This window comes from Fukomys damarensis, unplaced genomic scaffold, assembly GCF_012274545.1.
Source record: "Fukomys damarensis isolate Sample0158 unplaced genomic scaffold, DMR_v1.0_HiC HiC_scaffold_4, whole genome shotgun sequence".
NCBI lineage: Eukaryota > Metazoa > Chordata > Mammalia > Rodentia > Bathyergidae > Fukomys > Fukomys damarensis.
The window spans coordinates 58,309,902-58,326,058 of record NW_022900916.1 but is presented as its reverse complement, the minus strand read 5'-3'; the positions used below and the strand labels follow the sequence as shown (position 1 = coordinate 58,326,058).

Genomic DNA, 16,157 nt, shown 5'->3' with positions numbered 1-16,157 from the left:
GAGGGAGAGGGAGAGGGAGAGGGAGAGGAAGACCAAACCAAACCATATCAAACCAAACACAATGTCTTTGTGCTCTTATTCTAGCAAAAACCTATTTGTGGGGACAAATATAAAGATGAGATAACTGTTTCCTAAACATCGTCTATAAAGTACAATGCATTCTTCTAAGTTAACATCCTTCTAGTGATGTTATCATTAACCTTGGTGCAATCCAACTCCATTTCACTGAATTCAACATTACTCTTTAATTAAATGCCTAGGATCCTACTTAGGACAGTGTCAATGATTCGTGCTCATCTTTTTATTATTTTAAAATACTGAGCTTTGTTAGTCTTATGGTTAATAATCTGCTAAGGGTTTCGTTCAAAGTTCACAATGATTAGGAATTCATATTGCATTATAAATAAAACTATATCCATTTTAAACAAAAGCATTCTCAATGGTGGTTTTTAAAGTAGCAGGTATTTCCGATTCTGTTCTGACTAGAGCAAGAGAAGTAGTTGGATAAACAATAAAGTAATTAATTTTCAATGTTTTCCTCCTACTATTGAACATTAGATGTAACCTAGGTTAGGAACTGTCCCTGAAGTTGCTTCCCACCTGGTGAGGCCACCCATGCCGAGAAGCACAGAGCCCGATTTCTATACCAAGGCATTATTTGCCTTCACTAGTCTCCATCCCATGCTGCAATTGGGTCCTCAGACATGGCTTTCCTGGGACATAGTTATGTGTTCTCTGCCTTCTTGCCAGGGTGATTATTCTTTGGGGAAAGCTACTTCCAAAAGGAGTATAAGAGACTTGCTGGCTGCCAAAAGAGGGATTTTGAAAAGGGCTGTGGTGCTGGGAGAAATTATCCTGACCACATATGTTCCCAGAGATCTCACAGTACATAAGAAAGGAGGCTTTTGGACAGAAGAACTTTTCTCCTGTTGAAAAGTAACGGGAACTGGCCCTGTGGAAATACAGAGGACAGAGTCAGGATGGGAAACAGCATTCTTCTCCACAAGTCATAGAGAGGCCAATGCTTTTTCATGTGTAATCAAAAGGTAACTGAGACATTTTGGAATCTACAAATACCGAATCTGTTATGGTTGTGCTGGAGCTAAGTCAGTGAGTGAATAATAGTTCATTTAATGCAAAGTGGTATCTTCCAAGAGTTTCATGAAGACGGAAAGGCATGAGGAGGTCAAGCCACAGGCTACATTTGCTGAACACCTCCCTGGGGAGGACGATTCCCACTGTGTTCCCTTGACTCAGTCTTGCCAAGAGTCATATAGAACATAGACACTGGTTCTGTTTACTTTGTAGATGTGAAATCTGTAAAAACATCAAGTGAATTAACTGAAGTTATCTTTTATAATCAATTTGGACCAAAGGGTAAAGACTGGGACTCTTTATTTCAAACCTTGTGATATCTAGGCTATAATTCTTAGGCAACAATTCCCCTGGTCAGAAAAAGGACCTGTTTCCTCATGGCCCAAGCAAAACTGAGTAATGGGCTCTGTACTTTTAATGTCTGTTTCATCTATGTTGTGTGGCAAACCACTCTGAACCTTGGTAGCTTAAAGCAGTACCACAGTTTTTAAGCCTCCGCAATTTTTACGGACACCGAGTTAAGGAGGGCTCAACCAGAAAGTTCTGGCTCTGGCATTTCCTATCAGATTATAGCCAGACAGTGGCTGGAATTAGAAACTAGGAGATTAGGACAGCTGGCAGCTAGCCAGGCAGCTTCATTTGGAGCTTTGTCACAGCACACCAACCTCAGGTGAGAGGGTTTTTTTTTTTTTGTACCTGGGATTGAACTCAGGACCTTGCACTTGTGAAACAGGCACTGGTGCCACTGAGCTAAATCCTTGGCTCAAGAGGATTTCTTAACATGGCCTTCTAGAGCTCTGGCAGAAATATTTTTGCAAACTGACTAGCAGCTATGTCTGCGGATGGGAACCTCAGAGAATGCAACTTTGACTTCCTTGACTAGAATGATCTTTCACAGAAACCAGATAATGCCTCCCCCTCATTTGAATAAACTTTATTCTTTAAAGCAGTTTTAGGTTACAAAAAATGGAGCAAGAAGTACATAATATGTATATTAATATATAAAAAATATAATATAATTATATATCTATATCTATTTTTTGCCCCTACTATCTGGCCCTTCATCTCCTCTACTATCAAAATCCTGTACTGGAAAGGTTTGTTTTTTACCATCAATAAACCTATATTGACACATCATTCTCCATTCAAAATGGACAGTTTCTTTTAGGCTTTTTTGGTGCTGTACATTCTATGAGTTTTGACAATTACATAATGCCATGGATCCACCACTGCAGCAGAATGCAGAATAGTTTTACTGCTCTGTGCTGTTTATACTTCTCTTCCTCCCTCTGCCTAACCCCTATCAACCACTGTCTCCATAGTTAGAATCATATAAGACCTTAGGTATTTCAGATTGGTTTCTTTCACTTAGTAATATGCACTTAAATTTCTCCTACTTCTTTTCATGGCTTGAGAGTTCATTTATTTATAGTGCTGCATAATGTTAATATTCTATTGTTTAGATATGCCATAGTTTATTTATCCATTCACCTACTGAAAGGCACCTTGCTTGCCTTCATATTTTGACATTTATGAATAAAACTTCTATAAACATGAATGTGACATTTTATTCCCTTGGCACTGGTGATCGAACTAGGGACCTTGTGCTTGTGGTGGTACCACTGAGCTAAATCCTGGACCCCCATGTGCCAGTTTTTATGTGAACATATGTTTCATTAATTTGGGTAAATACTAAAAAATACAATTGTTCAGTCATGTGGTAAAAATATATTTAATTTTGTTAGAAACTCCCAAGTTGGCTTTTGTAGTGACCATGCTATTTTATTTTTTTATTTTTATTTTTATTTAGTTTATTGGTACATTTTAGGTATATAGTACAGTTACATTCATTATTGGGATCCTGTACCTTTACATGACAGGTCTTGGTTCTCATTTTTTCCCCTTGTCCCTGCCCTCCCTTCACCCCCTTCTCCCCTCCCCATTTACAAACACTTTATTTACAGTTTTTAATTTTCTCATTTTTTTTCTTTTCCCTTATTTCCTTTCCCCTACCTTTCCCACCTTCCCTACAACTTTAGCCCTTTTCTTCCTATTTCATATGGTCAATTATCTCATTAGGATCTTATGTACTATTATAGTTTTCCACACCAGAGAAAGTATTTAGTATTTACACATGTGTGATTATTTCACTTAGGAGTATATCCTCAATATGCATCCATTTTCCTATGAATGAATCTAATTTCTCATTCTTTATGTCCATGCTATTTCATATTGCCATCAGCAATAAATTTGGATTTCTGCTGTTCCACATCCTTGCCACCAGTTGGTATTGTAACTGTTATGGGTATTGGCCATAAATATGTTTACAGCATTACATCTCCTTGTTGTTTTAATTTGCAATTCCTTAATGACATAATGTGAATATATATCTGACATTTCTGTATCTTTATATATTTAGTGAGATCACTGTATCTTTTGGCAATTAAGATTACTCATTAGAAAATATCTGTATTAATTATAGACTTAGTTACTGTCATAGAGAGACATGGAAATATTGTGGTTCAAATGGAATAGAATTTCATATTTCCCTCATGTAAAAATCCTGAATTAAGAAGCAATTTATAGCATGTAGGTGGTTCTGGGGCACAAAATAATTCAGGGACTTGAGTTTCTTCTATCTTTTTGCTACATCATTCTTCTGGGTATTGTCATCTTTGAAATTGCCTAATTTTATGTTATTTATTTAAATCTAAGACAAAAGAAAGAGAGAGAATAGATAGCAAGGGCTATCAGTAAGTTCCTTTTTAAAAGATTTGACCAAGAATTTGCACACTTTTATTCATACTTCCTTTGATAGAATGTAGTCATTTGTTTCTTCCTAGATACAAAGAAGCCTGGAAAATGTAGTTCCCAGCTCGACGGTGATGTGCTTAGTTAAAACATAAGAGTTATATTTATAAATAGAAGAAGTGATAGTATCAGTGGACAACAAGTAGTCTGTCATAAAAAATATCACAGGTTTAGCCAGGTGTAGTCATGCATGCTTGTAGTTAATCCAAGATGCTTAGGAGGCTGAGGCAGAAAGCTCTCAAGTTTAAGGCCAGTTTGAGTTACTTAGCAAGATCTGGTCTCAAAACAAACAAATGAACAGGTGGAGGTGGGGGGTGGAGATATAGTTCAGAGTTCAGTATCCAGTGCTAAATAAAAACCACAGATTTACTAATTCTACCTAGAATGTTTTTTTGCTGAAGTTAGTATGCGTTCCTTGCTCTCATTTTTCTCATCTTAGCCACTACAACCACATATGATGTAGGTATCACTGGAGAATAATGAGGCCATAGAAGGGGGTCTGCCTGGCTGAGGGGACAGGAAAGACGTATCTGGACAGCGTCCAAGCTCCACATTCATACGGCAACTTTTCTTTCTTTGAGATATTTTTATGGGAGCGCTTTGTTACTGGTAGTTTTGAATAAAAAATAAATTCACTAACATATTTATCGAGCACCTAACGTATTCAAAGAATTTTCTTGGGAGGTCTGAGAGAATAAAAGAGTGTGAGATGATTCTTACCTTCAAGAAGCACAGAGCCAATGCGGGTAGATGCAACTGTGAAAAGTTAAAGAGCAGCGAGATCATCAAGTGATAATTCAACATCGAATTACCCATTATGTGCTCTGCAGCACAAGAAGCTTTATGTCATTGAAGACTTATCTGAGTTATCTATTAGGTGGGCTGTCTCATGCAGCAGAAGCAGAGCCAAAGCAATGGTACTAAATAGTAAGGGGTTCTAAATGCATGTAGAGACTGATAACCCCACTCAATCGAAACCACCTACCTTCTCACATCCATCCATGATCAAATCATTCAGCAGAGTTTAACAAGAATCTCCTATGTACTGGGCACTGCTTGGCATCAGGAACACACGAGTGTACACACATATATTTTTATTAAACTAATATTCCAACAAATGCTCTCCATTGGCCTATGAAAGAATTCTATAGAGAGAAGTACAATAGAGTCCAAGGATGCTGGAGGCTCAAGTCTTCTTAGAAAGTTTCTTGAAGAAGTGAATCTCGTCTATCATGGAAGGATGGATAAAATCCAGAAAAGAGGCCTTAAGAGCAAAAGTGGGAAAATGAGAGATTCTTTCTAGTAGTAGCTCATTATTCCAGTTGGCTAGACTGAAAGGTAATGGAGGAATAAAATAAGAGGAAGAAGTTCTAGGATCAGTTTATAAAGGACCTCGAATACCCAATCAAGGAACATTCTGAATATGCGGCCTATTGTGGAAAGCAACAGGGTGAGCTTGGTTGCAGATGTTTTATTTTTATTTTTAACTTTTATTAATTTTATTGGTTCAATTTAGATATACATAATCATGACATTCATTGTAAGGAATTTTTATTGGTGCATGATGCATCTTGATGCCTTTTTCCCCTATTCCCCTCTCCTCCCTTCAACCCTTCTTCCCCTCTTTATTTACAAAAGTTTTATTTCCATTTTTTCCTTATTTTCTCATTTTTTCTCTTCCCTTCTTTTCTAGCTCCCACCTCTGTAGATCCCTTTCCTTCTGAATAATTTCTTCCCCTTTCACAATATCTATTATACATTTTGGTCCTTATTTATACTTTCAGTCTCTCAACACCACAGAGATAATGTGATATTTACACATGTGTGTCTGATTTATTTCACTTAAAAGTCTCAATGTGCATCCATTTAATTATAAATGTCTTAAATTTAACCTTCTTTATGGCTGAGTAATACTCCACTGTATTTTTTAAAAACCCACATTTTTCATCCATTCATCGGTCAATGGGCATATGGGCTGTTTCCAAGATTTAGCTATTAGAAACTATGACACTATAAAGTGGGTGCACATATGTCACTGTGTTGTGATGCTTTTCATTCTTTGGGGAAGATATCCAGAAGGAGAATACGTAGGTCAAATGGGACCTCTAATCCTAGCTTTTGAGGAATCTCCATACTGTTTTCCATAGTGGTTGCACCAGTCTACACTCCCACCGACAGTGGAGAAGGGTTCCTCTTTCCTCACAACCCTGCCAGCATGTGTTGGCTGATTTCTTGATAATAGCCATTAATTCTGGGGTGAAACGGAATCTCAACACTGTTTTAATTTGTATCTCCTGAAGGACCAGTGATGTTGAACTTTTTTATGTATTTATTTGCTACTTGTTCTTCTTCATAGGAGGCATGTCTATTCAGTTCAGATGCCCATTTTTGGACTGAGTCATTAGATTTTTGGGGTGTCTGATTTTTAAAAAATTCTTTGTGTGTTGTAGATATTAGTCTCTGTCTGAAGAGCAACTGGTAAAACTTTTGCCCACACTGTGGGTTGTTTCTTCACTAGGTTGCTGATTTCCTTTGCTGTGCAAAGGCTTTTTAGTAGGATAAGATCCCAGTTATTGATTCTTTGTAATATTTTCCATGTGATTGGGGTTTTGTTCATGAGGTCTTTGCCTGCACCTATGTTTACAAGAGTTCTACCTAGTCTCTCTTACAGCAGATTTAATGTTTCTATTTTAATATTTAGATCTTTGATCCATTTTGATTTCAGTTTAGTTCATGTTGAGAGACGAGGGTGTAGTTTTAGTCTTTGGCCTGTAAAAAGCCAGTTTTTCCAGCACCTCTTGTTAACGGGCTATCTTTCTTCTAGTGGGCATGCTTGGCCGCTTTGTCAAAGGTAAAGTTGAGTGTGTTTGGGGTTGTTTTTGCATCTTCTAGTCTGTCCCATTGATTCTTAGGTCTTTTTTCTTTGTCAGTATCATGCTGTTTTTAATCACAGTAACTCTGTAGTATAATTTCAAGTCAGGGATTGTGATGCCCACCCACTGCCTTGCCTTTGTTGCCCAGAATTTTGTTATTATAGATTTCTTCTGATTTCAAATAAATTTTAGGATTGTTTTCTCAAGTTTGGTGAGATAAGCTATTGGTATTTTGATTGGGATTGCATTAAATCTGTATAACAATTTTGAATGTATGGTCATTTTCACTGTGTTGATTCTTCATATCCAAGAGCAGGGGATAGGTTCTCATTTTCTTTTTTTTTTTTTTGGTACCGGGGATTGAACTCGGGTCCTTGTGCTTGCAAGGCAGGCCACCGAACTACTGAGCTAAACCCCCGGCCCTCTGACACTCTGTTTGATCTTTTTCAGAGTAATGTAGCTTTCAATGTAAAGATCCTTTACTTCTTTTGTTAGACTGATTCCTAAGTATTTCACTTTTTTATATTATGGTGAAAGGTGTTGTTTTCTTAATTCTTTCTCTGTGAGTTTGTTATTTGTACAGGAATGCTATTGATTTTTGAGTGTTGACTTTGTATTCAGCTATGCTACTGAATTTAGTTATTAAATCTAGAAGTCTTTTGGTGGAGTTTTTGGGGTCATCGATGTAGAAAATCACATCATCTGCAAGATGATAGCTTAACTTCTTTTTTTATTTTTATTCCTTTTATTTCTTTCTCTTGTCTGATTGCTCTGGCTATTGAATAGGGATGGTGATAATGGGCATCCTTGTCTTGTTCCTGATTTTAGGAGTGGAAGCTTTCAGTTTTTGACCATTTAGTGTGATGTTGGCTGTTGGTTTTTCATAGATGGCTTTTATCAGATTTAGATAAAGACCATCTATTCCAATTTTATGTAGGTTATTTATTTTTTTCGTGAATGATGTTGGGACTGTCAAATGCTTTTTCTGCATCTATTGAGATTTAAGATGACCGTGTGATTTTTGTCTTTGGCTCTATTGATATCGTGTATTACATCATCACCATCATCATCATCACCACCTCCACCATCATCATCACCATCATCATCATCACCACCTCCACCATCATCATCGTCATCATCATCATTATTTTGGTACCAGGGCTCAAATGCTCAAACTCAGGACCTTGTGCTTGTGAGGCAGATAAAAAAAAAAAAAAAAAAAAAAAAAATCCCTGGCCCTGCTGTATTACATTATTGATTGGCAAATGTTGAATAGTCCCTGTACCCCTGGGATGAATCCTACTTGGTCATGGTGTAAAATCGTCTTGATGACTTCCTGTATTCTGTTTGCCAGTATCTTATTGAGGACTTTTGTATCTATGTTCATTAAGGAGATTGGCCTGCAACTTTCTTTTTTGGTTGGGTCGTTCTCTGGTTTTGGTGTCAGGGCAATGCTTGCTTCCAGGAATGATTTTGGGAGTATTGCCTCCCTTTCTATTTCACTAAAGAGCTTGAGGAGAATTGGCATTGCATTAGATCTTGTCTAAATTTCTTGTAGAATTCAGCAGTGAAGTCATCCGAACCTTGGTTTTGTTTTGTTTTAAAATTTTAATCACATTTTCAATTTCATTGACTGATATTGGGTTATTTAGAATTTTAATATCTTCTTGATTCAGTATTATAATTCATATTTATCTAGGATACTGTCCCTTTTTTTCTGTGTTTTCAATCTGATTATAGTATAGGTTCTTGAAGTAGGCATTGATGATCTTCTGGATTTCTATAGGTTTTGTTGTGATTTCACCCTTTTTATTCCTAATTTCATGAATTTGAGTCTTTTCTTTCTTTTTTGATAAGGTTGTCTAAGGGTTTATCAATGTTATTTAATCTTTCAAAGAACCAACTCTTTAATTCATTGACACTTTGTATTGTTTTTAGTCTCAATTGTATTAATTTTGGTTGCAGATGTTTTTAAATAACACACTACACCTAGACAGTGAAGGAACACCACTTAGCAACGTTAGAATTAAATGAGAGTTGCTAATCACAGTTCTTTTCTGCAACCTGGGAGATCTAAAAACAGTTCCACTTTCAAGATCTATATTTAACTAGCTAAGCGGTGTTTTACAGACTTTGGCCTTTGAGTGTTTGATTGGGTTTTGTTTATTCTGACTGATGAACCTGGTCTCACACAGCTTTCTTGGGGCTTCCTGAAGACAGAAGTCTTCAGAAGGTAAGGAACCGTAGGTCACTGATGCCTCTGCAGGCCTGTCCCTACCTCAGATACATGGGGGCTGCTCTACCATTACCAGTTTTGGGAATAAAGCACTGCGAAGATAGACTCAAGCCTTGTACATTGTGTTTTCATGGCTGAAGATAGTTATCTCTGTGTCATTAGGAGCTATTTCTTTCACTGAAGATCAAAACAAACTCAAAAGTACTTGCTTAGCCACAGTAATTCTACTTTTGGCTACATTAAGAATAACGAGAAATTTAATAGAGGAACAGAGTATCTTGGATCCTACATATCTAGCAGCCTATCATAGGCCAATGAAGAGCATTTGTTGAAATGTTAGTTTCCTAAAAATATACAATGTGTGTACATTAGTGTGTTCCTGATGTCAAGCACAGTGCCTCATACACAGAAGATTCTTACTAAACTATGTTGAATGATGTGAATTAAGTAATCTATATAAAGTAGTTGTGAAACAAATATCAGTAAAAATTATCAATATACTTCAGTTTATAATGTAGTCATTTGCTTATTTTTATTTTAAAAGACTCAGAACTTTTGGATGGGAGAGAAGAGGGAAGAAGACAGCATAAAGAAAAATTAAAAATCATAGCCAATTTCATAATCACTGGCAACATTTAGGCATATTTCTTCCATCTCTTTCTGTACATATATCTTAGTTCATACAGAAATTTTAGTGTTTTTAAAACAAGTACATAACCTGGAGAACAGAAATACAAATTAAAGAATGCTACATAGCTTACTGTATTTTCTTTCTGCCATAGTCTTAAAACAAAAGGGTAAAATGCAAATATATATTATGTGAGTCACTATTAGCTCATTTTTTATCTATCTGGATGCAATTATATCAATCCATATACTTTCAGTTTTTATACTCTCTTTTTGATGTCAATTTCTCAGCATACAATGAAGACCTAACCTTTATTAGCCAAAACAACACAAAATGTAAAAAGGAGACCAAAACTGGCAAAGCATTGAAATCATCCAGCCTACTTATTTACATAGTCATTTAATAGTCCATGGCAATATTTTTCCCCATTTCAGGGATCAAACTCAGGACCTTGCACTTGTAAGGAAGCCCAGAACCACTGGGCTAAATCCCTAGCCCCCAAGTGAGTGGCAATTTTAACCTGAACTTTCTTCTCTGAGGCTTTAAAAAAAAAGGAAGAGAAGAAGGAACTGGAGGTTTCTGCCTGTAAAACTAACACTCTGGGAGGCTGAGGCAAGAGGATTGCAAGTTCCAGCCTAGCCTGGACAGTTTAGTGAGACCCTGAATAAAATAAATGGTTGGGGAATGGGAACATACTTCAGTGTGAAGGCCCCGGTTTTGATCCGCAGTATCACAAAAAACAAAGAAACAAAGGCCTATATACTGCCTCTTTTTTACTTTGCTAACACAGTACTGCAGCCACTGAAATTGGCTTCTAGAGGAGGCTCCAGTCCAGAGATCTATGGTGAAGATAGCAGTTGTACCAAAAAATATTTTAATGCATCGGCACTACACAATTGAGCATTGAAAACTGTCTTTGTTTTCCATGATCCTTGGAAGTCCATCCACAAACTTGAAGAAATTGTTTTGAACACTCCTTTCCACTCCAGTGTGCTAGGTAACAGAATGGGCTTTCCCTGAGAATGGCGTAAGGAGATTTATATCAAGACTGTGTACTGTGCAGTTGGGACGTTTTCCCCTTCTGCTAATTCTTTCCCTATCTAGCGGTACAGGAGGTCCAGGTGGGAGAGGAGAGGGAGACTGTTATGCATGCTCTCAACTCTTCACCACAAACCCAGCTGCCAAAGCTGCAGCAGCCACACAGAGAGCTAAGGAAACTTTAAAAACTTAATTAAGGGGAAAAAAGCAAACAAAATAATACTACAGTGGATTTACTTAGTACTATAGCCTGCCAGGAAAACCACAGAGTCTGCATTTATGTGTTTCTTATATAAGACATATCTAATTAAAACAGGAGCCAAGACAATAAACTTTTTTCTAATTTCATTTAAATACACATTTATGTTGTGTTTAAATTCCCTATGGGATAATATAATGAAGATCCAAAAGCATAATAGCAATTTGATTAGGCAACTGTGGACTTTGTGAATACTTTTAGCCTTAAGCACTTAAGATTCAACAGCCTTCAGTCCCTACAAAGTTATCTCCTTTGGCTAGAAAAACCCCCAGGCCTGGAGACCAGGCTACCTTCATAGCGTCTTTTCTTTCTTGCCTTAGCACTTTAATTCAAAGGATATTCTAGGATGTTTTTGTTCTCTTTAGTATTTTTTAGATTGTACTTTGATTTTGATAAATTTTACTTTTTACAAATCATGTAAAATATTCAAATATTATCTATCTGAATAAGAAGAGAGTTAAGTTGGGATAAGTAAAACATCACTCCCTGTTAGCTTATATTAGGGATTATGTTTTAGGACTCTGTTTCCTAAGATTTAGTTGTTATGAATTGTGCTGCTATAAACATGGGTATGCAATTCATAACTGTAGATTTCTTTAACTCTCTGGAGAAGATACCTACAAGGGGGACAGCTGTGTCCAGCGGAATTTCTAGTTTTAGTTTTTGGGGAATCTCCATACTGATTTTTCTAGTGGTGGGACTAATAATTTACTTTCCCACAAACAATGTAGAAAGGTTCCTTTTCCCCCACAATCTTGCCATCATTCATTATTATTTCATTTCTTGATGATAATCATTCATTCTGGACTAAGGTGGAATCTCATTGTTGCTTTAATTAGCATGTATCTAATGGCTGGAGATGTTGAAGATTTATTTTATGCATTTATTAGCCATTTATACTTCTGAAAAAGTATCTATTTATTTTAGTTGTTGATTTTTTTTTTTTTTTGAGACAGGTTCTCACTATGTAGTCCAGGCTGGTCTCGAACTCACAGTGATCCTCCTGCCTCAGCCTCCCTAGTGCTCGGATTACAGGTGTGCGCCACCACACCCAGCCTATAAAAAAAAAATTTTTTTAAAGACAATGCTGTGGAGTAAATGTAAATATGAATTGGGTTTTTTTCAGTAAACATAGATGTCTGTCATTCAGAAACTGCTAAGTATTATTGGCCACCACACCCAGTTTTAGTTGTTGATTTTTGATTGGGTCATTTATTTTCTGTGGATATAAATATTTTTTAGTTCTTCATATCTCTGGAGTGGCTAGTAAAATTTTTTTTCCAACCTGTAGTGGTTTCTTCACTTTTTTGGTTGTTCACTTTGCTGTGCACAACTTTTTAACTTGATATAATTCCTTTTTTTTTTTTTTTTTTTTTTGGTACCAGGGGTTGAACTTGGGTCCTTGTGCTTGCAAGGCAGGCAGCAGAACCACTGAGCTAAATCCCCAGCACTATAATTCAATTTTTTGATGGTATTATTTCTTGTGCAATTATTGTTCTGTTCAGAAAGTCCTTGGCTATGTCTATGTCTTCAAGAGTTTTATCTATTTTATTTTCCCATATTGTTTCTTTTTAATAATTAGATTTTTCACCCATTTTGATTTGAAGTTTGTACATTGTGAGAGACATGAGTCTAGATTCAACCTTCTAAATGAGTATAGCCAGTATCCCCAAAACCATTTGCTAAAGAGATTATCTTTCTTCCAGCATATGTTTTTGACCCCTTTTTGAAAATAAGATGGCTGAATGTGCCTGGGTTGTTTCAGCATCTTCTATTCTGTTCCATAGATGTGATGTCTATTTTTGTGTCAGTACTGCGTTATTATTGCTGTAGCTTTGTAATAAACTCAAAATACAGTGTTGTGATGCCTCCTGCTTTGCTGTTGTTGCCCACTGTTGCTTTTGCTATTGTAGGTCTCTTCTGATTCCATATGAATTATAAGATTTTTTTCTAGTTCTATGAAGAATGTGGCTGATATTTTGATTGGGATTACACTAAATCTGTATATCAATTTGGGAAGTACGCCCATTTGACAGTACTGGTTCTGCCTATGTAGGAACAGAAAATATCTTTCCATTTTCCTATACCCTCTTTGATCTCCTTTTTCAGAGTACTATAGTTTTTTTAATTAAAAATTTTTTTCTTCCCAGTACTGGGACTTGAACTCAGGACCTTGAACTTGCCAGACAGGTGTGGTGCCACTGAACTAAATCCCTGGCTCCTCAGTGTACTATAGTTTTTGTTCTAGAAGTCTTCTTTGGATAGGTTAATCTCTAGGTATTTAGTTTTTCTTGATGCAATTGTGAAAGGTATTGTTTCCCTAAATTTTTTGTCAGTAAGTTTATTATAGGAATAGAGGAACACTACTGATTTTTGTGTGTTGATTTTGTATCCTGCTATGCTACTGAATTTGGTTATTAATTCTAGGAGTGTTCTGGTGGAATTTTTGAATATGTTATGTAATGGAATGATAATGTGAATAATGATAATTTGACCTCTTCTTTCTTTCTCTTATCTAATTGCTCTGGTTAATGTTTCAAAAACTATATTGAACAGTAGTGGTGCTCATGGACAAAATCAGTTAGTTCCTAATTGTAGATGGAAAACTTTCAGCTTCTCCCCCCATTTAATATGATGTTGACCATTGGTTTGTCATAAATGGACTGAGACAAGGTCCTTCTCTACCTATTTTCTTCAGATCTTTTATTATGAACAGATGTTGGAGTGTGTCAAAGGCTCATTCTGTGTCTATTAAGTTGACAATATAATTTTTATATTTGCTTTTATTTATGTGATGTATTAATTTATTGTGTACATTGAACTACACTTGTATCTCAGGGCTAAGGTCTGTTTTGTCATAATGTATGATCTTTTTGATATTTTGTTGCATTTTGTTTGCCAGTATCTTGGTGAGGATTTTTGTATCTATGTTCATTAAATAAATTGGCCTGCAGTTTTCTTTTTCAATTGCCTCCTCATATTCGGTTTTGAAATTAAGGTAATGGTAGTTTCTGGAGGAAGACTTTGCAGGTATTCCTTTCATTTCATTTTCATTAACGAGTTTGTGGAGTACGGTTATTAGATCTTCCCTGAGGTTCTAATTGAACTCAGCAGTGATTTCATCATGTCCTGGCTTTTTCTAAGTAGATTTTTTAAAAAAATTACTGCTTCAGTTTCATTGCCTGTCATTTGATTATTCAAGGTTTTATATCTTCTTGGTTTAATTTTGGTAATTCATACCTGGAAACTGGGAACCTATATATTTCTTCTGAATTCTCCAATTTATTGGTGTACAGGTTTGAAAAGTAGTTGCTCTTAATCTTTTGGGTTTTAGCAGTGTCCGTTCTGATTTCACCTTTTTCTTTTCTGATTGCATTGATATAGTTCTTTTTGTTCCTTCTTCCATAAGATTGGCTAAGGGTTTATCTATTTTGTTTATTCTTTAGAAGAACCAGCTTTTTAATTCATTGATTCTTTGTATACTTTTGTGCCTGAATTTCATTTATTTTTGTTCTGATCTTTATTATTTCCTTCCTTGTCTTAGCTTTGGATGATAACTGTTTTTCTGGGACACTGAGGTGCATCATTAAGTTATTCATATGGACTTACTTTGTTAGTTTGTAATGTGGGCACGTATAGCAATAAACTTCCCTCTTGTGATTGCCTTCATTTTCATTTGATTTATTTTATTCAATATCTTCCTTGATTTATTTTGTCTCACTGATTTCTTTTTTTTGTACCAGGGTTCAAACTCCAGACCTGGCACTTGTGAGGCAGGCACAGGTACCACTGAGCTAAATCCCTACCCCTGTCCCACTGATATTTTAAGAGTGTGTTATTTAATTTCCAAGTGTCTGCAAAATTTCTTTTTTACGTTAATTTTTATTAGCACATGTTTGCAGTATATAATTATTACATTGACAATGGGGAGCTGGTACATGTAGTGATATATTTTTATCCCTTTTGTCAATCTCTGACCTTCCCCTTTCTCTACTCTCCCTCTATATTTTTCTTTTATTCTCCTTTCTTATTGAAAAAGATTTATATCTTTTGTATCCATGAACATATTTATATACGTTTCCTATTATTCTCTCTCTCTCCTTTTTTTTTTCAGTACCGGGGATCAAACTCAGGTCCTTGCACTTGCAAGGCAGGTGCAGTGCCAGTGAGCTAAATCCCTGGCCTAATTTTGCTCTTTGTTTATATTTTGAGTTTCTCTTTTAAATAAAATCATGTGATATTTCAGCTTGTATGTCTGACTTATTTTACTTAACATTATCAAGGTCCTTCCATTTTTCTAAAAATGACTCAAGTTTAATCATTCTTTATGGCAGAATAGTAGTGCCTTGTGTATAAATACCATTTCCTTATCCATTCACCTGTTGATCGACATACAGGCCATGTCCAAGATTTAGTTATTGTGAGATTTGCTCCTATAAACATGAATATGCATGTATCACTGCGATATGATATCTTTAGTTTTTTTTTGGGAAGATACTTAGGAGTGAATAGATGGGTCTAATAGAATCCTAGTTTTCATTTTTTCAATAATCTTCATACTGATTTCCAATTAGATTATACTAATCTATATTTCCACCAGCAATGTAGAATTGCCTTTTCCCTGGTGCTTTGATTCCTTGATTTTTTTTCCATTATGTTGTTAGTCTCTATTTCATTAAATCCAGCTCTGCTCTTTATAATTGCCTTTCCTATATGCTATGGATTTGGATTGTTCTTCTTTTTCTAGAACCTTGAGTTACATTATAAGGATACTTATTTGCCACTCTGTTTTTCTTATGTATGTGATTCATGGCTGTAAACTTTCCACTTAGGACTGCTTTGTTCATGTTGTAAGTTCTGCTATGTTGTACTGGCATTTTCATTTGACTAGAGGTGCTGCCTAATTTTTCCTTTGTTTTCTTCTGTTACCCATTGCTTATTCAAAAGATTAGTTTATCTTTCTTTTTTTGCATAATTTCTGTGGTTTCTTTTGTCATTGATTTCTAGTTTCATTGTGCTATGATCTGATAATATGCACTGGATAACTTTAATTCTTTTGCATTTACTGAAGCACGATTTATGGGCAAGTATGTGGTCTATTTTAGAAAAAGTTCCATGTACTGCTGAGAACCTTATTGATCTGATTTTTATTTTTTCTTTATCACTTTGATTAATTCAATTGCATGGCTTTTGATGTCCTCCTCATGTATGCCACAT

The 16,157-nt window shown here is 35.8% G+C and overlaps 1 long non-coding RNA gene across 1 annotated transcript in view; it reads right to left on the bottom strand.

Moving 5' to 3' along the window:
* The window catches only part of LOC104847840, a 48,074-nt gene that overhangs the window by 14,175 nt on the left and 17,742 nt on the right, over window positions 1-16,157 (bottom strand). Inside the window, exon 3 of the long non-coding RNA XR_776245.3 lies at window positions 4,627-4,662. This is a non-coding gene — a long non-coding RNA (uncharacterized LOC104847840). The remainder of the gene's footprint in view (window positions 1-4,626; window positions 4,663-16,157) is intronic.